Source organism: Macaca thibetana, chromosome 15, assembly GCF_024542745.1.
Source record: "Macaca thibetana thibetana isolate TM-01 chromosome 15, ASM2454274v1, whole genome shotgun sequence".
NCBI lineage: Eukaryota > Metazoa > Chordata > Mammalia > Primates > Cercopithecidae > Macaca > Macaca thibetana.
In genome coordinates this window covers 48,224,827-48,250,256 of record NC_065592.1, presented here as the reverse complement: position 1 = coordinate 48,250,256, position 25,430 = coordinate 48,224,827, and positions in this window count along the sequence as shown.

Genomic DNA, 25,430 nt, shown 5'->3' with positions numbered 1-25,430 from the left:
TCTCTCACCATATAAAAAAATCAAATCAAAGTGGATTAAAGACTTAAATCTAAGACCTCATACTATGAAACTACTACAAGAAAACTTGGGGAAAATCTCCAGGACATTGGTCCAGGCAAAAATTTCTTGAGCAATACCCCACAAGCACAGGCAACCAAAGCAAAAATGGACAAATGGGATCACATAAAGTTGAAAAGCTTCTGTACAGGAAAGGAAACAATCCACAAAGTGAAGAGACAACCCACAGAATGGGAGAGAATATTTGCAAACCATCCATCTGACAACAACTCCATAGGAAAAAATCTAAATGATAAAAATAATTGGGCAAAAGATTTGAATAGACATTTCTCAACAGACATACAATAGCAAACAGGAACATGAAAAAGTGTTCAACATCATTGATCATCAGAGAAATATAAATCAAAACCACAATGAGATATCATCTCACCCCAGTTAAAATGGCTTGTATCCAGAAAACAGGCAATAACAAATGCTGGTGAGAATGTGGAGTAAAGGGAACTCTTACATGCTGTTGGTAGGAATGTAAGTTAGCACAACTACTATGGAGAACTCAAAAAACTAAAAATAGAGCTACCATATGCTCCAGCAATCTCACTGCTGGGTATATACCCAAAAGAAAGGAAATCAGCATATCGAAGAGATATCTGCACTCCTATGTTTGTTGCAGCTTTTACAATAGCTAAGATTTGGAAGCAATCTAAGTGTCCATCAACAGATGAATGGATAAGGAAAATGTGGTACATATCCACAATGGAGTCCTTGAGCCATAAAAAAGAATGAGAGCCTGTCATCTGCAACAACATGAATGGAACTAGAGATCATTATATTAAGTGAAATAAGCTAGGAACAGAAAGATGAATATCACATGTTCTCACTTATTTGTGGCATCTAAAAATCAAAACAATTAAACTCAAGGACAGACAGAGTAGAAGGATGGTTATCAGAGGCTGGGAAGGGTAGTTGCGGGGGCTAAGCGGGAGGTTAATGGGTACAAAAAAGTTGGAAAGAATGCGTAAGACCTAGTATTTGATAGCCCAACTGGGTGACCATAGTCAATAATAACTTAGTTGTACACGTTAAAACAACTAATAGAGTGTAATTGGATTGTCTGTAACACAAAGGATGAATGCTTGAGGGGATGGATACCCCATTCTCCATGATGTGATTATTTCACAGTGCATGCCTGTATCAAAACATCTCATGTATCCCATAAATATTATATCTACTATGTATTCACAAAAATTAAAAATTATTTTTTTAAAGATCCCAAGTTTGTGCCAGGCACTTTATATATATAAATACGGCAAACTTAGAATTATTGATATCATTCAGTAAAGAAGGAAATTCAGTCCTAAAATTTTGTTATTATTCTGAAAGTTCTGAAATTATCAGCATGTTGTCTTATTCCTGTTCAAATAAATTGTTTTTATTTCTCAATGATAATACTTTTGTTATTATTACTATGTCAAGCAAGTGATCTTAGTTTCCCTGTTATAAATATTTAAAAGGCAGTAATGATATGCTGGATAAAAGAATACGGTTTGAGGGCAGTGAGTCCTGTGTTCAGATTCCATCAAATATTAATCAGTTGTGTGAACTTACACACAAAACATATTTTAATTTTCTGAGCATCAGTTTTCCAGTTTTCAAAATAAGAATAATAAAAGTAATTACATCATAATTTTTAAGAAGATTAAAGGAGCTCTTGAACATTTAGGGAACATCAAATAGGTAGTTGGATATATGAGACTAGAATTTGGAAGAAAAATCTGTGTGGGTGATATAAACTTTTGGTTCATATGCCTGTCAATAACTGAAGCCATGTTGTGAATGGCGCTACCTAGGGAAGAAGTATACAGAGATGAAAGGGCAAGGCCTGGGACTGAACATTGATTCCTTAATTGAGCTTCCTGAGCACATCAGAGTAGCAAATTTTGTGATGAGATTTGAAACTATGAGTGATTGCCTAGGCAGAGAAGGAAGGAAGGAGCATTTTGATGGTGACCAGCAGAAGAGGTCTAAGCAACATAGAATATTCTGGGAGAGGTGGTGGCTAGGGTATAAGAACACTGCTGCTAAGGGAGATGGGGAGTAATTAAGATTCCATAAGCAAACAGAAGAGGAAGCTCCCCCAGGGAATTAAGAGTTACACAGTTGGATGTCTGAGGAAACAGAACAGCATCTTTCTTGGGAGGACTGAGCCAGGGTACTAGTAGAAGGGAACTCAAAAAGTGAACTCCAATGCTTTTGGTTGGAGACCTTGAACCAATGTGCAAAGCAGACATGGCTTATGTCTGACATTGATGGGGGTGGAGTGGAAGAAGGCAGAGCAGGGGTATGTTAAGGCTCTAGAAGACACATGGTTCTGGTACTGTCTTCACTTCTACTTTTCTGCTACTATGGAAAGAGTAGTTGAAATTCTACGAGCTGAGAGATTTAATATCTACCCAGACCTTAAGACTTCCTGAATAAAGCTTGGCAGATGACAAATACAGAGCATGATCAGACCTGTGGAAATCTACCCAAAAGCCAGATGTCACCTCCCCTGTGTCCTCTGATTCCCGCATCTGCCCACACTGCTCAGCCTCACTGCATCAACCTGGATGCAGAGCTCAGCACCTCTCCTAGTCCGCTGCTCTCCACCAAATCCAGCCACAAAAACAGCTTTAGTGGGCACTGTTAAGTTCCCTGAAGATTCTGTGTGTCCTGGAGGAGAAGGAGGGGACAGGAAGGGCAGCTTTATCACACAACCTGAATAAAACGAGGTAAAATTGACATTCTATATTTGTACCTTCAAAAATCCCTTCCTGTCTTTATCCTCTCTAGGGATTTTTCTCCCTTGGATTGATTCCAGATTTCACTGCTTAATTCTCTCTCCTAGATTCTTGACCATCCTGCCCCCAATTCCTGCCTTTTCATTTTTTTCCTTCCCTTTCTTACACAAGCAAGTTAGCCACTTCCCTCAATTCGTAAACGTACAGACCCAAGGACATCACGGTGCTCCGCAAAACAAGATGCTCTACAGTAATAAGATTCGTCCTCCTAAAGAAGCACTTGGGGTAACAAACAATAATTTGTTGTTGTTTCATATAACAATGTGAAAAAGTAAAATGATATTAACCATGCCACCTCAAGGAGCACATAGTTTGTGCAAGGTGCTTTATATACATACAGGTACAGCAAATTTAGGGTTATTGATATCATTCAGTAAAGAAGAAAACTCAGCTCAGAGAAATTAAATATATAACCTGCCTAAAAACACAAACTCAGGGAGGTGACCCAGGATCAAAGCCTAGTTCTAACACTAAAGCCCATGACCTGTCCTATGCTGCTGTATATTTTCAGGAACAGTTTGCTGGCAAATAATTATTTAGCTTTAAGCCATAAATAACCTAAACAACTACAGTGGTGTAAGAATGCAAAGTGAGCCTGAATTGAACACAACAAAACAAAACAAAAAACAATATGTAGGGCTATGAGCAAGGGATGGGAGTGGAGGAGAGACTATAATTTTTGTGCACTTCGAATGTATCAGGTTCTGTGGTCCAGTATTTGCATATTTTTTTCTCTTTTACTCCTTCCAACAACTCTGTGAAGCAGAGATTGTTATTCTCATGTTATCCTGTCTCTCTCTCTATCTGTCCTCTGTGTCTCATTTGCAAGGTTGACATGACACCTATTTTCATTTTGCTCAAGCTAAACTTATGCACTGCTGTGGTATAAACTCTTCAGTTTCTCTGATCTACTGTAGTTCTTCTTGACCGTCTTCCTGGAAACTATTTATCACCCCTATGGAGAACAACTTGAGGGCTGGCTGTTATTTTCTGCTTACTTTTCTCTAGCCAGAAAACTTGTGAGAAGGAGGAAAGGTCATTAGGAGCTGCCTGCAGTTGTTGCTGGGTCCTGGCTGCATTCTGTCCTCCAAGTCCCAGCAAATGTCCCTTACCAGGGCCAGTCTTCCCAGCATGGGACATTTTCTAACCCAAGGGCTTTGGTTGATTCCCCCATTCAGCAAGCACCCTGGAGAATGTCTGGCCCTGCCTTCTCCTCCTGCCTTAGCAAGGGTCTGCAGTGGCATGAAGAGTGGCTAATATGCGTCAGTTTCCCCACCTCCTTGGAGAGTGGCTCCTATGCCTCAGTTTCCCCATCTCCTCATGCCTCAGTCCACTTCTTCACATCAAGCTGAATTCAGAAAAAGTATCAGAATTTTGTTGACTCACCTTTCCTCATTTCTCTTTGTGAAAAGCAAGTGTCATTACAAGGTTGAAGGCCAATGTTCAAACTGTATTACATGAAGTTTTGCCCTTTTTTCAATCTTGATCACTGAGGATAAATTTTCGACCCTTTAAAATGCAGTCATTTTATTCATTTTGTTAGGTACTGGGGGAAAAATGCTCCCTGATCTGACTTCCTTTACCTCAGACTTTCAGAACAACTTTCAAGCAGGTGGGCCACACTCAGAAAAACTAATGCCTGAAATTCAGTGTCAGGGTAAAAATAAAATTAAGGATGGGGTGAAAAACAGTGAGCCTTATTTCACATTCACTTTAGAGGCTGAATTACAGCTAGACAGGAGGAATAAGTTCTAGTGTTGAGATGACTTCTAATTTTGTATTTACTTAGATCATATACTTATGTTTCCAAGAGCTTAAAAAAAAGGACAAGACACTTTGAAGCTTTTGCTATTTCCAACACTAAAAATTCACTAAAGGTGAATCACTGCAGGTTAAAAATCTCATATGCTAAATAGACTTCAAAAACAACAACACAAAACCCCAAAGCATCCTTATAATAACACAAGATATTAGAGTGGTGGTAAAATGTGTCCCAAATATATAATATCATTTTCACAAGATGTCACCTTCTAAAAGCAGCTGAGCTAAACATCTCTGACTTCACCATCCTTTCGTTTATATATCTTACAAAGTGAAACTAATTCTTTCATTACTTTTAGAGATTAATTCTGTGTGCTGACTTCAACAAGACTTGATGTTTTCCATTTGTGCGGAGCCACATTTTAAGCAACACCCGGGAGATACAGTCAGTACTGTGTGCAGGGATTCAGCTGCACAGTTCACACCGAGATCAACAAAACGGTGGATAAATCCCGAGGGGCAGTTTTAATTTTGTTGCCAGAAAAAAATAAAAGAAACCCAACCAGTGTTCAGAGTCCATCAGGCTTAGCTTCTCCTCTGTGCTTCTGCGAAGTGCAATGAGCAGGAAACAACACAGGCTGGAGTCCCGACCCGCTCTGAATTACAGCTGCCTGCCAGGCCCAGGAGGCTTGGTCCTAGGAGTCCAGTGACCACGCGGTGCGGTGGGGCTGGGTCGAACGTTCCTGAGGGCTGATTATCTTCTTCTCAGCAGTTGGCAGGTGTGCGTCACCATCAGCTTAACTCCCCCTGTGTTCCCTGAATGACTCACAATGATAGCTTCCCATGTCACCTTAACCTAGTGAGCAAATCAGGAAGAGTGGTTTATTCATTTTAAAGTATGAGAATCCCTCCTAGTCACAATAGCTAAAGTGGTCATATGGCCACTGGCCATTACTATTGATCTTCTGGTATGTGTTAGGTATAGTTATGGAGGCAGAGTAGCAGTGGTCGAACATCTGTGTTCTGGGTTTAGGAATTGAAATCCTGGCTCCACCACTAACTATCTGCATGGCAGGGCAAGGTCCTTAACCTCATTAAACCTCAGGTTCCTTATTTGTTAAATGGAGACAATAATGGCACCCATTGGGAGGCCTTAAAAAGCTAATACTGTGTATAGGAAAATTCTTAGCTCTGTGTAAAGATTCTCACTGATGCAGCTGCTGAAGATGATTAACATCTATTATTTTATTTAAGAAAGCTGATACCAAAGTTACATTTATGTATTTTCCTAATTTTAAAAAATATTAAAAATGACACATAATGATTTGTACATATTTATGGCATACACAGTGACGTTTCGACACATACGATGTATAGTGATAAGGTCAGGGTAATTAGCATAGCCATCATGTCAAACATTTATCATTTCTTTGTGTTGGGAACATTTAACATCCTCCTGCTAGCTATTTGAAACTATATAGTATATTATTGTTAACTATCGTCATCCTGTGGCTCTATGTAACACTAGAACTCATTCCTCCTATCTAGCTGTAATTTTGAATTCTTCTATAAATCTATCCCTATTCCTCCCTCCCCTCCCCTTCCCAGCCTCTAGTACTGAGTTGCTTTACCCGTGATTATGAATATAATGAAGTACTTCTGAAACCATATGCTTTTTATTTTCAAGCTTTAAAGATTTATTTTCAACTGTACAAAACCCTCTTGTTTCATGGATGAAGACAGAGAAATATAAAGGCTTGCCTGAGATCACAAAGCTGACTAGAGGTAAAAATGGTACTAAAATTCTAGTGTACTGATTTTCTTCCCAGGCTTTTTTGACTCCATTGCCCTGCTTTTCCTTGTACTATCATATTCATCGGTGGAGACTCTCATATTCTAGCCATGTTCCTACAGAGCCATTCTAGATGTTAGTAATTTCACATTTTGGCTGTTACAACAGAGAGCCTCAAAATAACACTGGGGCTGGCCTCAGTGGTTCATGCCTGTAATCTCAGCCCTTTGAGAGGCCTAGGTGGGTGGATCACTTGAGGTCAGGAGTTCCAGACCAGCCTGGCCAAAATGGCAAAACCTCATCTCTACTAAAAATATGAAAAACTAGCTAGGTGAGATGGTGGGCGCCTGTAATCCCAGCTACTCAGGAGGCTGAGGCAGGAGAATTGCTCGAACCCGGGAGGCAGAGGTTGCAGTGAGCTGGGATTGCAGCCACTGCACTCTAGCCTGGGCAACAGAGCAAGACTACATCTCAAATAAATACAAAATAAATAAAAAACAACACTGGATTAAACAAGATACTTATCTCTCATGTTAAAGTCCAGGTGAGCAATCCAGGGCTGGAATGGAGGCCCTGCAATCACCAGATGCCTGAGCCTTCTGTATCTTAATGCCCTGCCAACCTCAGCACCTAGTATCTGTCTTTGCTCTAAGGATGGCTACCCTCACTTCCACCTTCCCATCAGTGAGGATGTGGAAAGAGGCAGAAGCCTGGCTCACTTCTTCCATTTAAGAGAACATGACATTTTTGCTCACATCCCATTCTTCTGAACTTAGTCACATAGCTACATCTAGCTGCAAGGGAGGCTGGAAAATGGGACTCTTTGACTGTCCCCTGTGTAAGAAGGGGAGACTGGATACTGGAGTATAATTAATAGTCTTTGACACATGGACACCCTAAGCTTTAGGTAGTATGATATTTTTACAAAAATACTAGAGTTTTTAGATTTTAATACAACAGCAGAATGTGTACATAGGTCCTAAGCATCAGTGAAGAATAATTAATCTATTTCTCAGAATGTGATTCCAGATAGCAGCTTCCACCTGAGGGTCTACAAAGTTGGTATGAGATTCTGTACATTATTACAAATATTTACCAAGCCAATGTATAAAAAACAGGCAATAACAAATGTTGACAAGGATATAAAGATTCTGCTGGTGGGAAAATGGTGCAGACACTTTGTAAAACATTTTTCAGTTTCTTAAATTACTACATAGAGTCCCCATATGACCCAACAATTCAGCCATTATTATCTAACCAGGAGAAATGAAAATCTATGTTCACACACAGACTTGTATATGAATGTTCCTGAGAACATTAGCCATAATATCCAAAAAGTGGAAATAACCCAAATGTTTTAACTGGTGAATGGATAAGAAAAATGTGGTATATCCATACAACAGAATACTATTCCAGTAATAAAAAGGAACAAAGTATTGACACATGCTTCAACATGAATGCATGTCAAAAACATTAAGTGAAAGAAGACAGAAACAAAAGATCATGGTTCCATTTATATGAATATAAATATATGAAATATCCATCATAGACACATCAATAGAAACAGAAAGCAGATTAGTGGTTTTGGGGAAGCGGGGCTGAAGGTGGAAATGGGAAGTGACTGTAAATGGGAATGAGGTTATTTTGGGGGTGAAGGAAATGTTCTAAAATTCCATTGTGGTAATGATTGCAAAGCTCTTTAAACTTACTAAGAATTATTAAATTATACACTTTTATTTTTAGAGATGAGGTCTTGCTACATTGCTCAGGCTGCTCTTGAACTCCTGGCCTGAAGTGATCCTCCTGCCTTGGCTTCCCAAAGCTCTGGGATTACAGGCATGAGCCACCATACCCAGCCTGTTTTTAATTTTCTTTGCAGCCTGAGAAAATCTAGAATTCAAGGACACACCATGATTAGTTGCTGGGGATATTAAGTGGTTAAAAAAGCCATCGCCTGGGCAGTGCTCAGGGATGGGAAAAGGTGAACCAGGAGAGTGGCAACAAGCAATGGTAAGAGAAAACCCAGAGCAGAGTAATGATGCTGGACCCTTGCAGGGAGAACTAACCTTAAGGGGATGTGGAGGAGAGGAGCCAAGTACATAACAAAAGCAGCGCTCAGAGATACTCCCCCAGTCCCTGTGGCCCAGCTCAATCTCCTACAGTCTCATGTAGTCTCCTACATGAGACTACACCATGCTGTGAGAATTGATATTCCTAATCATTCATTAATTCTTCACATATACATCCACAAAGATTTCTTGAACCTCCTATTGCCAGGAGTAAGGATGTTCCTAAGAGCCCAAACCTGGTTTCTTGTTCTGCCTCGGCTGCTTGTTCAAGTACAGGTCTCATCTCAGTATAAGTTTCTTTTTTCTTTTTTTCGAATTTCAAAGAGCCTATATCTTCATGAATTTCATGAAAAAAAATTAAATAAACATGAGGTCTAAAATTTGCTTCTTGTGCCTGCAATAAATCTTTCCAGAAAGAACTACCTTCCCAGGTTTTTTTTATCCTTTTGTTTTCCTTCCTTAACATTAGAAAGCCCTTTCTGAGGTCATAAATATAGCAACAACATACAACTCTAGACTTAAATGTGAAAAAACATTAAATGATCATAATTGACTCAGGATGAAGTGATCTAATCTGAATACCAATAATAATTTTTTTTCTTTATTCCTTCTAAAAAAAGAAAAACAGGATACATGTGCAGAACGTACAGGTTTGTTACATAGGTAAATGTGTGCCATGGTGGTTTGCTGCACCTATTGATCTGTTATCTCGGTTCCTTTCGCTCACCTCCAACCCTGCAACTGGCCGTGGTGTGTGTTGTTCTCCTCTCTGTGTCCATGTTTTCTCAATATTCAACTCCTACTTATAAGTGAGAACATGCAGTGTTTGGTTTTCTGTGCCTGTGTTACTTTGCTGAGGATGATGGTTTCCAGCTTCATCTATGTCCCTGCAAAAGACATGATCTCATTCCTTTTTATGACTGCATAGTATTCCATGGCGCATATCTGCCACATTTTCTTTATTCAGTCTATCATTGATGGACATTGGGGTTGGTTCCATGTCTTTGCTGTTGTGAATAGCGCTGCAGTAAACATATGTGTGCATGTGTTTTTATAGTAGCATGACTTATAATCCTTTGGGTATATACCCAGTAATGGAATTGCTGGGTCAAATGGTATTTCTAGTTCTAGATCCTTGAGGAATTGCCCCTCCAATAATAAAATTTTTTAAAATAATAGAATTCACTCCAAAGAAATCTCCTAACCCAGGTAGCTTTGTGGGTGAGCCTTTTTAAATATTAAAAACACATATGATTCTCCCTCTATAAACTCCTTCAAAGTTAAAAATGGAAAACCTACCAAATTAATTATAGAAAAGAAACCAAACAAACAAAACAAAAACCGAAAAATACCTTGGCACCAAAACTTAAAACAATAGCAACAACTATAAACCAATCTTATATATCAATATAGATGCAAAAACCTTGGGTAAACTACTTACAAATTAGGCTGGGTGCAGTGGCTCACACCTGTAATTCCAACACTTTTGGAACCTGAGGCAGGAGGATTGTTCGAAGCCAGGAGTTCAAGAACAGCCTGGCCAACATGGCAAGACCCTATCTCTAAAAAAAAAATTCAAAAATTAGCCACGGGTGAGGGAAAGCTGGGCACAGTGGTGTGCGCCTGTAGACTCAGCTCCTCAGGAGGCCAAGGTGGGAGGACTGCTTAAGCCCAGCAGTTTGAGGCTTCAGTGAGCTATGATAGCACCACTGCACTCCAGCCTGGGTGATGGAGCGAGACCACATCTCTAAAAAATAAAAAAAAGAGAGAGAAAAAAATTATAAATTAAATTAAATAACATATTTAGGGACTTTCCACCATGTTCAAGTAGAATTTCCTCAAAAAATATGATTTTTTTGTTTTGTATTCAGAAATATACTAGGCTGGGCATGGTGGCTCACGCCTATAATCCCACCACTTTGGGAGGGTGAGGCAGGCGGATCACCTGAGGTCAGAAGTTTGAGACGAGCCTGGCCAATATGGTGAAACCCTGTCTCTACTAAAAATACAAATAAATTAGTCAGGCATGGTGGCAGGCACCTGTAATCCCATCTACTAGGGAGGCTGAGGCAGGAGAATCACTTGAACCCAGGAGACAGAGGTTGCAGTGAGCTGAGATCATGCCACTGCGCTACAGCCTAGGCGACAAGAGTGAGAATCTGCAAAAAAAAAAAAAAAAAAAAAAAAAAAAAAGGAAAAGAATATACTAATATCGACATTTGTGACAGACTAAAGATGAGGACAGGCCGAGCACCGTGGCTCACACCTGTATTCCCACCACTTTGGGAGGCTTAGGTGGGCAGATCATTTGAGGTCAGGAATTGGAGAGCAGCCTGGCCAACATGGTGCAACCCTGCTTCTACTAAAAATACAAAAATTAGCCAGGCATGGTGGGAGGTGCCTGTAATCCCAGCTACTTGGGAGGCTGAGGCAGGAGAATTGCTTGAACCCAGGAGATGGAGGCTGCAGTGAGCTGAGATCACACTGCTGCACTCCAGCCTGGGTGACACAGTGAGACTCTGTCTCAAAAAAATGAATAAAATAAATAAAGATGAGGACAAATTCTTTGCTACTCCTCCATTGAGAAGTAGGGTCTATTGGCCCTCTCCTGAGATCTGAGATGACCTGTGATTGCTTTGACCAATTTAGAACAGTGGTTGTGACACTATGCCTTTAAGAGGATTGGCAGCAATGGCTGGATGCAGTGGCTCATTCCCATAATCCCAGTTTCTGGGAGGCTAAAGGTGGAAGATTGCTTGAGGTCAGGAGTTTGAGACTAGCCTGGGCAACAAAGTAAGACTCCATCTGTCTCTCCCTCTCTCTCTTTCTCTGTCTCTCTCCCTCTACACACACACACACACACACACACACACACACACCTCCTTACTCTCTGTTCACTCACTCACTGTCTTTCTCTCTGTGTATATATGACTGGCAGCTTTCACATTCAATTCTGGGAGCCCTGAGCTACCTCTGAGAAGTTGGACTCTTCTGTCCACATAGAGAGGCTCTGAGACGACAAGGACTGGCCCATCCTTCTAGCTGTCTACACCAAGATGCCAAGCAGGTGAGTAAAGCCCCAGATGGCATCTTGGCACCCCAGATGGCAACTCCACATCATCAAGAGACCCCACTTGATATAGGAACAGAAGAATACCTAGCTGAATCCTGGCCAAATTCTTAACTCACAAAATCATGAGATATAATTAACAAAATGACTGTTGTTTTATTTGTGGCTATTTGTTACACAGCAATAGATAACTGGAACAATACCCCAACAGCATGTGAACTGACAATTTACTCAAAAAAGAAAATGTCTAATTTATATATACAAATCTTCAACCTTATTAGCACGCAGAGGGAAACTGACATTCCTATAGTAGTGTTGGGTGCAGAGTTTGTGCAACCTTTCTGAAAGTTAATTTAATCCAGAAATTTCATTTCTAGGCATTTCTCCTAAGGAAATAATTCAGGAAGGGCACATATGATCTAGGAAAGATATTTTCTGTAGAGTATATAAGACAGAGAAAAATTGGCGACTGAGGCCAGAACTGTGGGAGATTTTCACTTTTTGCCTTACATTTCTTTTTTCCCCTTATCATGTGTTACATAAAAAAAAAAAAAAAAAAAAAAGACATTATTTAAAAGGAGCTCTTTACATGGTTTGGCCTAACTGGAGTTCTGCTCTGGGGCTTGGGGCCAACCCTCAGAGTGACAAAAACTCCCCATCAACCTGGCTGGTCCTCTGTGTATATAAGCCATTTTCTCCTGGGACCCTGTGGGAACAGGTACTTGGTAGCAGCTAGCAGCTAGAATTCACATGTTCAGGATCCGATGTCCTAGCCATCTGCCTCTCAAGTTATAAATATTTATTGGCACTTGGAGATACAACTATGTATGTATACATACGATTTAAAGTTGGAATTTGTAAACAGAATAATTTTACACTTCTTAGGCAGCTCTGGAATCAACCACATAATACAGAAACCTTTCTTTTTTTTTTTTCTGAGACAGGGTCTTGATCTGTCACCCAAGCTGGAATGCAGTTGCATGATCAAAACTCACTGCAGTCTCCAATTCCTAGGCTCAAGTGATCCTCCCGCCTCAGCCTCCCAAGCAGCTGAGACTACAACCACGTGCCACCATGCTGGCTAATTTTTTGATTTTTTTGAGACAGGGTCTTGTTATGTTGCCCAAGCTAGTCTCGAACTCCTGGCCTCAAGCAATCCTCCTGCCTCAGCCTCCCGAATGCTGGGATTACAGGCATGAGCCACTGCATCAGGCTTAGACCTTTCTTTTTACCTGAATTTTGAATATGTATCATATCGTTAATCAATGTCCTCCCCTTCCTCCCCCCAGCTCCTTGATTTGGTTTCTCTTGGGGTACCAATCCTCCTGTCCCTTACTTCCATATTCCATATGTCTATTTATTTGTGTTACTCATGAAATTGAACACAATTGGGACAGACTAGCACGGATGAGGCATTGTAATGCTGAGACCAGAAGTCCCTGGACTTCCAGGGCCTCTAAGCAGCTTCCTCTCCAAGTCTTGCTTTAACCCACTCCAGTTATCTGGAGAACTGGATCATATTTTCTTATTGTGATTGGTTTTTAAATGAACATGTAGCCATGGTAACAACTGAGTGCTGATGATAACAAGAAGTCTTATTTAGAGAAAACCTTTTTTTATTGTCAAAGCAGCTGTGTATGTGTGTTCTTATCCACTAGAATCAATTATTCATTCCATTATTAAATTCAGCTTTCTCTTAAACTGTTTTTGTATTAGAAGCAGGATGCTGCCTATTTAAAAGAAAACTGGAATATTCAGAATGGGTGGGTAAACCGATCCTCCTAGATGAAGTTGGGAACATTGAAAAATAGGTGGGAAGCTGACACGATCATGAGGGCATTTCATCTGAGGAAGACAGAGACAAATAAGGGACTTGCCCAGTGTTTTGATTTTAAGGAATTATCAGTCAAGCTGTCTTCTTCATAAAAATAGAAATATCTTAATTTTTCCTGAAAACATTTTATTGCTAAAACTTAAAAAATGTAAAAAATCCCCCACCTCCTGCTTATAATCTCAAATCCCCCAACTCTTAATAGTTTGTTATATATACTTACATATATTTTATGCATATGTGTTTTAAACATATACACCTTATATGTGTGTGTGTGTGTATCTGTGCATATATGTGTACATATTTAACTTTTAAACACAAGTGGGGTTTATATGAGTTAGGATTACATTTGGCTGTACATAACAGAAACTCTTAAATTATGACTTGAACAAGATAAATCTTTACTTGTCTCTCACCAGAGAAAAATGACAGGGCTTCTGCCATTACATCCACATTCCAAGGAGCAGATTGGAGAAGAGGGAAAAGGGCATAATTCTCTCCTTTTCAAGGAAACTTCTGATTATACTTCATTGTCAGAATTTAGTTATATGGTCACATCTTTGCAAGGGAGGAGGGAAATGTCATCTTACTGATGGGTTACATTGTGCCCACCTAAAAAGAAGTTCCCCCTAACTTGAGGGAGAAGACTAGAATGGCTACTCCGTGGGGAACTAACTCTCTCTCCCAGTGTGCAATATTCATCATGTTCTATAACCTCCCCTTTCCACTCAATATACCATGGGTAGATTCATTTTTAACAGCCGAATAGTACTTTCCTGCATGACTATACCACAGCTGGTTTAACCAAACCCCTGTTGATGGGTATCTCAGTCATTTTCTTTATTTCCCCCCTAGAAAGATATTTTCTACTCTTCGCATGTGAAAAACACAAAGATAATTTCCACAATACCATAACTTCTGTTCTTCCTCTCACTTCCCTGAACATTTCTAAGTTATTCAGTTCAGCTAAATGTGCACTAATTAAAGCCATTCTCCTTTCCCATGCTTTATCTAGAATGCTTCTTAAGTCTCTGGCTAGAGCCCCTTCCTGTCAACTCCTGTGGCTGCAAATCTCATCCCTCTGTAATGAATCCTATTCTCTCCATTGAGTACATAATCTTTAACCTACTTCTAGCATTTTTTCTACAGATATACTTTCAAATGTCGCAAAGATATATATTCCAGAATTCTTATTACAACACTATTTGTAATAACAGCAAAAACAACCAAAAACCTGGTAGGAGCGGATATGGAACTTCTTTCATTAGATGAGTCAAATAAATTATGCTACATTTATGTAATGTGATACAAGGCAGCTATTAGAATACATGTGGATCATTACATTGATCCACATATATTACTATGGAAAGCTGTCCAAGACATATTAGTGAGGGGGAAAAAAATAAGATGCAATGTATTGCACTGCAGAATGTATCACCACCCCTCTACATAACATTATCACATTTGTGTTTAAAATAAGAAATGAAATACATGTGAACACATTCAGTAAAACTCCTCCTTTATATGATTAGCCGAGTATAAAAATTCAGCGGCCCAAAATGTGTTTCCTTTATTGCCAGTTTAATGAAGTGATCCCGACCAGGAGCTGGGACGGGTCTAGTTTTGAGCTCCAAATCAGATCTAGTCCTGAGATTGGCACCACCTGATGGCAATAGTCCACTCCGGTTTAAGTATTACTGGGACGGAGCTTCTAGAAGAGTAGCAGTGTTTTCAGAAATCCTCCAATTATTGGCTCCCATTTTATCTGGCCCCAATCTAAGGAGATTGTGCCCAGAGAATAATGAAGATGTGGGAACCCACATTTCACATCCCCATTTCCAAGACTGGGTGGCAAGTTGCATTCACACACACACACCCTCACCAGCACCACCAGCACCAGCACCACTGCAGCCCACTTCTCTGCCCGGGCTAGGCTGAGAGAAGAGAGCAGCCCATCACTAATGAGACTCCAGGATAACTTTGCTGTGGATTTCATTGCATATGCTTACATTTACTCCATGCTATGCTGTTTTCTTAAACCTTAGCATGCTAGGTTTTTTGTAAATTAGTCCAAAATTAGAAAATTGAGCTGGAAGGAGGACTGGACATGAATAAAATAAGTTACAGCTGAAACAACTTGATTTACAGTAATAAAAAAGAAACAAAAATATAGGATGCCTATCAAAGGGCTACCACTGAGGGAGACAGGGTTGCCCCAATAGGGCAATGAAAAGATTGACAAGAAGACCAACGATCTTTATTTATTCATTTATTTTTTGAGACAGGATCTCACTGTGTTGCTCATTGCTCCAGCTCAAGTGCAATGGCTCAATCATGGCTCACTGCAGCCTTGAACTCCTGGCTTAAGCAATCTCCTCACATCAGCCTCCCAGGCACATGGCACATGCCACCATATCAGGCTATTCTTTTTTTATTTTTATTTTTTTACTTTTTGTAGAGATGGGATCGCACTATTTGCCCAGGCTAGTCTTGAACTCCTAGGCTCAAGCAATCCTCCTGCCTTGGCATCCCAACCTGCTGAGATTACAGGCATGAGCCACTGCACCAAGCCAAGACCAACAGTCTTAACTGGAGGATCTCAAGTTTCTTGTATGGCAATTGATACAGAATGTATGTCAATAGACCTTACCACACAAGCTAAAGGGAGCATTGATTGATTCAAAGACCCTCATGCAAAGATCAGCCATGTCCCAAACTCGTCAGTTACCATCTTCACTTCCCACTGGACATCGAGAGCCAGGGAATTATAGAGGAGCTAGAAGTCTTCTTGTGACTTCTGGGCATGTGTAAAAGACACTAAGAGCTAGAAATGGACCTTTTAGAAGGCATCCTAGTGGAGCACGAGCTCCTTTACACAGCCACTCCAGAGTGATGCCAACAGACTAGCCACTCTGTGTTCATGGTCAGCAGGCCATAGAAACTGTGTGAGTGACAAAACGTATGAGTAGCAGTGTGTGCTGGAATGAGTCAATAAAGAAGAACACAGGCAGGAGATGTGGCTTTGCAAGTCATATATGTCTACTGAAAATTGGAATACACAGTTTGGTGGCTTTGAGTCCTAACCCTTTTCCCCCATTTCTTGTACTTGTAGAAATATTGTTCTCACTTTTTCCTGATTTCTTTGTTTCTCACTCTATTGTGCTTAATCATTGTATTAAGGGTTGTTTCTCCTTTTTCATGTGTCCTTAGGAAACGAATAATATGGGTTGAAATCAAAAGACATACACAGCACTGTTTTAAAATCATGTGTTAGCAATAGTCAATCATGAAAATGCTGTTTAGGCAAAGCAGTTACATATCTAGGTTTTTGTTGTTATATATATACATACACGCAAGTATAAAAATATATTCATATGCCATATAAATAGGAGTTTAGAGTAGGAACTCAGAAAATTCTTTCTGGGATTCTTCTGTTATTCTAAGCAATCTTATTTCCCACAATTTTTCTTTATTACTAAATTATATTCTTAAATGTAAAGTATTGTCAATTAGGATGGTATTCATTAATCCATAAATAGAATTTATTATCTAAATCACTTATGGTTTACCAATATTCACATGTAGATTGAACATACATTTGTAAGACATGTTTTATTTCTGTGTAGGGGAAATAATTGATATTTAAAATTATCTTATTCAAGTCAACTCTAAACTGTGTGACAAACCACATTAGCTTCCTAATCAGTAAATTAGAGCACTTCCAGATTATTAAGGATTTAGTCATCTTCTAAAGCATATGGATGCATTCATGATTATTATTTTCCTGTATCTCATGAGTGAACATTTTGGGATGGCTAATTGATGTATGTATAATGCAAGCAGTTTCTGTTTCAAATTGACAAGCAAGAACTAGTACCTAATTTTATGCTTTGTCAGTGACACTTTGTTTATATATAAGAAATATTTATAATTGATAACAGCAATGGTAATAAGAAAAATAACATGAATTGTATTGAGATTAAAAACTCAAAAACTCACCTGGGCTATTGGACATGATGTATGCAGGAAGATAAAATTCAAGTATATTATTAGTAAGGCATGTTGCTCTGTCTTAAAGAGGATTTTAAAAAATATAATCAGAAAAAAGTATTAGTAACAACTGACTTTACGCTGCTAAAGAGATTTAAGAATTAATGCTTTTTTTTTTTTTTTGAGATGGAGTTTTGCTCATTTGCCAGGCTGGAGTGAAGTGGCACGATCTCGGCTCACTATATAACCTCCATCCTCCTGGTTCAAGCGATTCTCCTGCCTCGGCCTCCCAAGTAGCTGCGATTATAGGCACCTGCCACCATACCCAGCTAATTTTTTGTGTTTTTAGTAGAGATGGGGTTTTACCATGTTGGCTGGTCTTCAACTCCTGACCTCAGGTGATCTGCCCACCTAGGCTTCCCAAAGTGCTAGGATTACAAGGGTGAGCCACCATGCCTGGCCAGAATTAATACATTTTATCATTTATGAAATTAAGTTTCTCCTGGAATTGCAGAGCTTTGGGCACATATGGGACTGACTATTGAATGACAAACCATTGAAAGTGTCATTTTAAAAAGGATGGAAGAGGCCGGTTATGGTAGCTCACTCCTGTAATCCCAACACTTTGGGAGGCCAAGGTGGGCAGATCACTTGAGGTCAGGAATTCGAGACCAGCCTGGCCAACATGGTGATACCTCATCTCTACTGAAAATACAAAAAATTAGCTGGACATGGTGGCAGGCATCTGTAATCCCAGCTACTCGGGAGGCTGAGGCAGGAGAATTACTTGAAACTGGGAGGTGGAGGTTGTAGTGAGTCAAGATCTCACCACTGCACTCCAGCCTAGGCGATACAGTAAGACTCTGTCTCAAAAATAAATAAATAAATAAATAAATAAATAAATAAATAAATAAATAAATAATTTAAAAAAGAAAAAAGGATAGAAGAGACAAAAACTCAGAGAAAGCCCAAAGTCCTAGAATAGTTCAAAGGATCAGCATGATGAGGTCCTCAAAGAAGTTACCTACAAGTTTGAAGAATGGAGACGGCTCACCCTCTAGGCAGGTAAATCAGCCGCCAGGTAGACAAATCTTGAGACTAGAGTGGCAGAATTTCTTTTTTCGTTTAGTAAAATAACAACCTACATGTCTTCGTATATAATTTTAACTAATCACCTTTTTCAACAATAAAATGCTCACCTCTCCATTTAATTACCTTAACACTGCGGAGTCCATTCCACCTGCTAATGTTTTTATAGAGCACAGAGAATTCCACAGGATAATAAGCAAGTATTGGTTATTACGTTATTTGAGTGCCTGTCTTATTTTCTGGGTCATACAAAGAAGTGTAACTGCCCTTGTGTGTGTCTTTCTGACCTTGTGTGTGCCAGAAATTTTGATTCACCTTCTGTGTTGAGCCTCTCCTATACACTAGTGTCAGACTAAGAAATGTAACCAGCAACAAGAGGGTCACATTTCTTTATATTTCCAAATCAAGATAAATTAAGCTCAAGAGCCTCAATGTCTAAGACTGGGGAGAAGTCATTATTAGTCATTTAGGGATGATGGAGGAACCTCTGGCTTACAAGATCCAATAAAAAGGAGGAGGAGCCTGGTTCTCAGTCTAGGTTTCCTCTGCTGTCCCTGTTCTTTCTAAGGACCTGGAGATCATCTTTGCAGTGTTAAGGGAAGTACAGGGTACATTTATGACAAATAATAGGATTGTGGTGACAGCTGGGGGAGGGGGACAAGGAAAACACTCCTGGATAAGTGACAGTTAAGCTAAGACCTGAAGAAAGAGTAGAATGTGACAGAGCTGAGGGAACAGGAGCAATGAAAAAGGAAGAGCACGTAGAAAACCTGGGGCCAGGACAGAGCTCTGGCACCAAGAGAAGGCCAGGGTCTTCTCCGTTAGCACATCAACATCAGCAGCCATTAACTGAACACCCAGGGGGACCACACCAGAGTACAAAGACACAGGAGCTCTTTCTCCTACTATTAAAAAGATCACAGTGTGGAAATAGTGCTGGGAAGAAATTGACAAGAACACCATCTCTTACTATAAGTTTGCAAAGGTTGTAAAGAGGTAAGCAAGAAGAGTGGGCATGGGGAGGGAGTGCTAATCCATCCTGGATGAGCTGAGCTGAGCTGAGGAGTGTCTGGGGAGGAGGTGATCATGAATAAGTTAAACTGTGAGAGAGCTGTTCACAGGCATAGGGACAGGAAAGGTGTAGCCAGTCAGGGAAATTCTCATGGTCTGAATGGCCACAGGGTGGGTGTATGCTTCAAGATGAAAATGGACAGGGAAGCAGAAGCCAGATCCTGAAGGATTTCTGTGCAAAGCTCAGGAGTCTGAACTTTACCCAGCAGGTCAGTGGTCTCAATGGAGGTGACACCATCTCTTTGAGAGCATTTTGGACATTTGTGGGAATGTTTTTGGCTGTTGTGATGATGGGAGGGGATGTGACCTGGTATTCAGCAGACAGAGACCAAGGATGCTGGACATCCTGAATGCAAGGAACAATCCCACACAATGAAGAATCATTTCTTATCCCAGCAGGATTCATGTGGGTGACATTCCTGTTTATAATGAGCTGAGCTGACAACCTAACTCCTGTTCTTTTTTTTTTTTTTTTAATCGAACACAAAATTTGTTGTGATGGTGGTGGTAGTGGTGGTTTTGTTTGTTTTGGTATGGTTTTCGTTTATTAGAATTTTCAGTAATGAAACTTCCTTGTAAATCAGAGAACCTCATTTTGTCTAGAACTTTACCAAGAGTGGTCTCCATTCTGGAAAATCTTGATGTCAGTAACAATGCTTCTCATGGTATTTGAGCTGCCAATGGTGCACAGATGCTCAGCTGTATACATAACTGTCACTCACAGTGCAATTTGACAGGAGCCTCTGACTACTTTATTATGTCTTCTTGCATAGTCACATGCAAGCATTTGCAATAAAAATACACTCAGTTGGCCGGGAGCAGTGGCTCACGCCTGTAATCCCAGCACTTTGGGAGGCCAAGGTGGGCAGATCACCTGAGGTTGGGAGTTCGAGACCAGCCTGATCAACATGGAGAAACCCCGTCTCTACTAAAAATACAAAATTATCAAGGCATGGTGGCACATGCCTATAATCCTAGCTACTCAGGAGGCTGAGGCAGGAGAATTGCTTGAACCCAGGAGGCGGAGATTGCGGTGAGCCAAGATTGCACTATTGCACTCCAGCCTGGGCAACAAGAGCAAAATTCTGTCTCAAAAAAAAAAGAAAAAGAAAAAGAAATACTCAGTTTTGGCTGGGCACAGTGGCTCACACTTGTAATCCCAGCACTTTGGGATGCTGAGGGGGAAGGATTGCTTGAGTCCAGGAGTTCAAGAACAGCCTGGGCAAAATAGTGAGACTCCATCTCTACAAAATATTTTAAAAAGATTAAAAAAAGAAATATATAAAATTTTATTAGAAATTATTTTCAGATTTTTCCTTTATATTGCCATTAAGGCATTTGGCATAGTCTTTCAAAAGTTTGTATAGAATGGTTATATTATCCATAAATTTTATTTCTAGAGAGTAAGGGGTTGGAAAAATATATTTGAGATCATCGTCATGTAGATATCAAGTGAAGCTATAAGCATTGATGAGGTCAATCAAAGGCCAAATATAAAACATTGGTTACTATTTGTGGGGTCATAAGCACCTTTAAGAATTTAATGGAAGTTATAAACTCATTTCCTAGAAAACAAGCACACATCTATCCAAAGCTACTCACAGAGTGTCAGTAGTGTGCTCAGAGGTCAGCAGGAGCCCATGCTCTGTACATTACTGAGGAGTGTTTCTGGCCATACTGTCTTCTCAGAAGTGAAGAGCTATTCTGCATGTCATATACATTACCATATGGAGATCATCTTCTTTTCCTAGAAGGAGAATCCCTTCTTCCTACCCAAAGGAAGAAATCTATTCTGTTTGATGAATAATAATCACCATGAGTAGGGCTTGGGGGATGTGGCTCCTCAAGGCAATGCCTGATAGCAGCAGATGACCATTAAAAGGCTAGATTCTGCTAATTGAAAGTATACTGCTTCACTGATTGTATATTCCTGATTTAGGGATCCTCAGAAGACCCACTATCCTCTAATCCCTGCAGCAGATAGAGGTGCCACCCGGAATCCCAGCAATGAACAGCACTTAGGCCAGGCGTGGTTGCTTACGCCTGTAATCCTGACACTTTGGGAGGCTGACGCAGGAGGATCACTTGAGACCAGGAGTTTGAAACCAGCCTGATCAACATCAGGAGTCCCCGCCTCTATGAAAGAAAAATATAAAAATTAGCCAGGTGTAGGGGCCACAGCTGTAGGCCCAGCTACTCAAGAAGCTGAGATGGGAGGATCACTTGAGCCCAGGAGTTTGAGGCTACAATAAGCCATGATCGGGCCACTGTACTCCAGCCTCGGTGACAGAGCAAGACCTTGTCGAAAAGAAAAGAAGAAAAACAATGACAGCAAGAAAACCACCACTGAGGCTCAATGTGAAACATTCCCTTCATCCCCCTTCTCCCCATGTGCCCTTCACAACCACCATTAGTATAGTTGTAATATATTAGAGTGTGTATGCTTGTAGACACCAGAAAGTTTGAGGGATTGGGATACTCATAATGGGGATGTACGAAGTTTTCTTCTATGTTACATTGTCTACTATTTTTTCAAGCGAAAAAAGTTTATTGAAATTATTTATTAAAATTTATCTCCCAAATGATTTGAAGTCACCACTTAGCATCAATAAAAATGAACATGACTCAATTGTCTATATGTAAGTCAGTCTCCAGATATTATTAGATATTTTATTTCTGTTTCTTACCACCAATAATTTATGAAACCAATGGCAATACCCAAAACTAATTAAACAAAAATCAAAATCATCAAAACACAAGAATAAAGAAGTATGGAAAGAAAGAGGTGGGAGGAGGAGGGAGAGAGGAAGAGACAGAGGGAAGAAAGAAAGAAACTACAGATAATAACAGACTAATAGAGAAAATTTAACTGTATATGTTTAATATTTTGAAAATAGTTATTGTTTAATGAAACCTCGAAGTAGCAAAAACAATTGTGTCTTTCCAATTAAGAAAGAGGAAGTAAACATGGGAAAACTCTTTCCTCTGCACAAAACAGATATTAAAACAGCTGACAGTCACAGTGGAAGAGAAGGGGATAGACAGATGGTGTAGAACTACACATGTTCCCCTAACTCTTTGAATTCTGATACTTCATTCTTCACTACTCACTGAAATGATGTATGCTGGGACAGAAAAGACAGTTTCCAGTTACCATTCCAGGACACCTGTATATAACATCTATTTCTTACTGTGAAAAAAAAAGGAAGAGAAAAAAATTAACTGGGAAGCAAAATATTGGAAGACCAATATATATCTTTGAAATTTTTAATTAATAATACATTTTTGTTCTTGGGTATAGATCCCTTTGACCTAAATAATTTGGCATAGAATCTACAACATAGTTGGTATTCAATCAATATTTGCTAAATATACCAATGAACAAAAATATATGACATAGCCAATATCCTTAAATTAAGCACATCAAGGTTATTATTTCTCTTCCAATGATTTAAGCATGTCTCCTGCTACAGCATTTTCAGTTTTCATTGCTTACACTTTAATTCCACACACTAAGAACTGAATTTAACATCTTAAACTGAATCGGCGCACAAAGCAAACGTGTATTGGGAACCTACTATATATTAGGCTCTGTGCTTGCAGATGATGGGCCACTGCAAGGGGCATAAGACAAGGTCCTGCCCTTAAGTCTCAAGTCTGTTTCTCCTTCCCGCTCTCGATGACATAAAACACTGGGCTAATTAGTGAGGCAGCTGAGCCTCACAGCAAATGCCCTTCCTGTGGAAATGTCCTTGACTGTCTGGCCGTGACACAGGAGACCTAAAGCCAAACCACGGGGGACAGCAGGAACAACTGAAGGAGCACCAAATCAGATGAGGAATCAAGCAAGTCAAATGGAAGGGAGGAATGGGAAGTGATAGGGCTGAAGCCTGCATGGAGTATGAGGTTTATCATTACTCTGCTCTCAGGGCTCCCACATGTTCCAAGGGCAACTCACACAGTCAATGAAATGTCAGACCAGTTCTGAATGGGTCAATGCAGGCTCTTCAAAAAACGATTCTTCCTGGCCAGGCGCGGTGGCTCAAGCCTGTAATCCCAGCACTTTGGGAGGCCGAGGCAGGCAGATCACAAGGTCAGGAGATCGAGACCATCCTGGTGAACACGATGAAACCCTATCTCTACTAAAAATACAAAAACTTAGCCCGGCGTGGTGGCAGGCGCCTGTAGTCCCAGCTACTCGGGAGGCTGAGGCAGGAGAGTGGCGAGAACCCGGGAGGCGGAGTTTGCAGTGAGCTGAGATTGCACCACTGCACTCCAGCCTGGGCAACAGAGCGAGACTCCCTCTCAAAAAAACAAAAACAAAAACAAAAACAAGATTCTTCTGGCCAGGCACCGTGGCTCATGCTTGTAATCCCAGCACTTGGGGAGACTGAGGTGGGTGGATCACCTGAGGTTAGGAGTTAGAAACTAGCCTGGCCAACATGGTGGAACCCCATCTCTACTAAAAATACAAAATTTAGCCAGGCATAGTGCTGTGCGCCTGTAATCACAGCTACTCAGGAGACTGCGGCAGGAGAATCGCTTGAACCCAGGAGTTGGAGGTTGCAGAAAGCCAAGATTGCACCATTGCACTCCAGCCTGGGTGACAGAGTGAGACTCTGTCTCAAAAAAAAAAAAAAAAAAAAAAAAAAAAAAGATTCTTCCAAGAATCTTCTAAGAAACTTGAGTAGTATTCCAATGTGTATCTGTTTATCCATTTACCAATAAACAGTTCCCACATTTTTACTATTATAAATAAAGTTACTATAAACATTTGTGAACAGCTTTTTATGTAGACATTTATCTTCATTTCTCTTGGGTAACTATTTCGAATTTGGATTGCTAAGTCCTGTGATAAGTTTATGTTTAACTTTTAACGATCCCTGTCAAACTATTTTTCAAAGTAGTTATACCGTTTTGCATTCCCACCAGCAATGCATGTGAGCTCCAATTGCTCTACACCCTCACCAGCATCTGGTATTGTCAGTTGCTTTTCTTTTTTTTTTTTTTTTTTTTTTGAGACGGAGTCTCGCTGTGTCGCCCAGGCTGGAGTGCAGTGGCCGGATCTCAGCTCACTGCAAGCTCCGCCCCCCGGGTTTACGCCATTCTCCTGCCTCAGCCTCCCGAGTAGCTGGGACTACAGGCGCCCGCCACCTTGCCCGGCTAGTTTTTTGTATTTTTTAGTAGAGACGGGGTTTCACCGTGTTAGCCAGGATGGTCTCGATCTCTTGACCTCGTGATCCGCCCGTCTCGGCCTCCCAAAGTGCTGGGATTACAGGCTTGAGCCACCGCGCCCGGCCTGCTTTTCTTTTTTAAAAAAGTTTGCTATGCAGCTGTATGTCATTCTTTTAATTTGCATTTTCTTGATGACTAATAACATTGAGCATCTTTTCATATGCTTATTTGCTATTCATAATTCACCTTTGATGAAGTGCCTGTTCAGATATTTTACCCAGTTTTTTGTTGTTGTTGTTTTATTTTGCTTATTTATTTATTTAGAGACAGTATCTTGTCCTGTCACCCAGGATGGGGTGCAGTGGTGCAGTCATAGCTCATTGCAACCTCAAGCTCGTGGGCTCAAACGATCCCCCAACTTCAGCCTTCTGAGTAACTAGAACCACAGGTGCACACCACCATGTCCAGCTAATTTTTGTGTTTTTTGTAAAGATGGGGTCTTACTATATTGCCCAGGGCTGGTCTCAAACTACTGGCCTCAAGCAATCCTCCCACCTCAGCCTCCCAAAACACTGGGATTACAGGCATAAGCCACCGCATCTATCCTTTTGCCCAAGTCTTGAATTGGGCTGTTTTCTTATTATTGAATTATGAGAATTATTCAAGGTTTCTGAATGATTATGAGAATTCAAGTTTTCTGGATGCAAATCCTTTATCAAGACTTTAT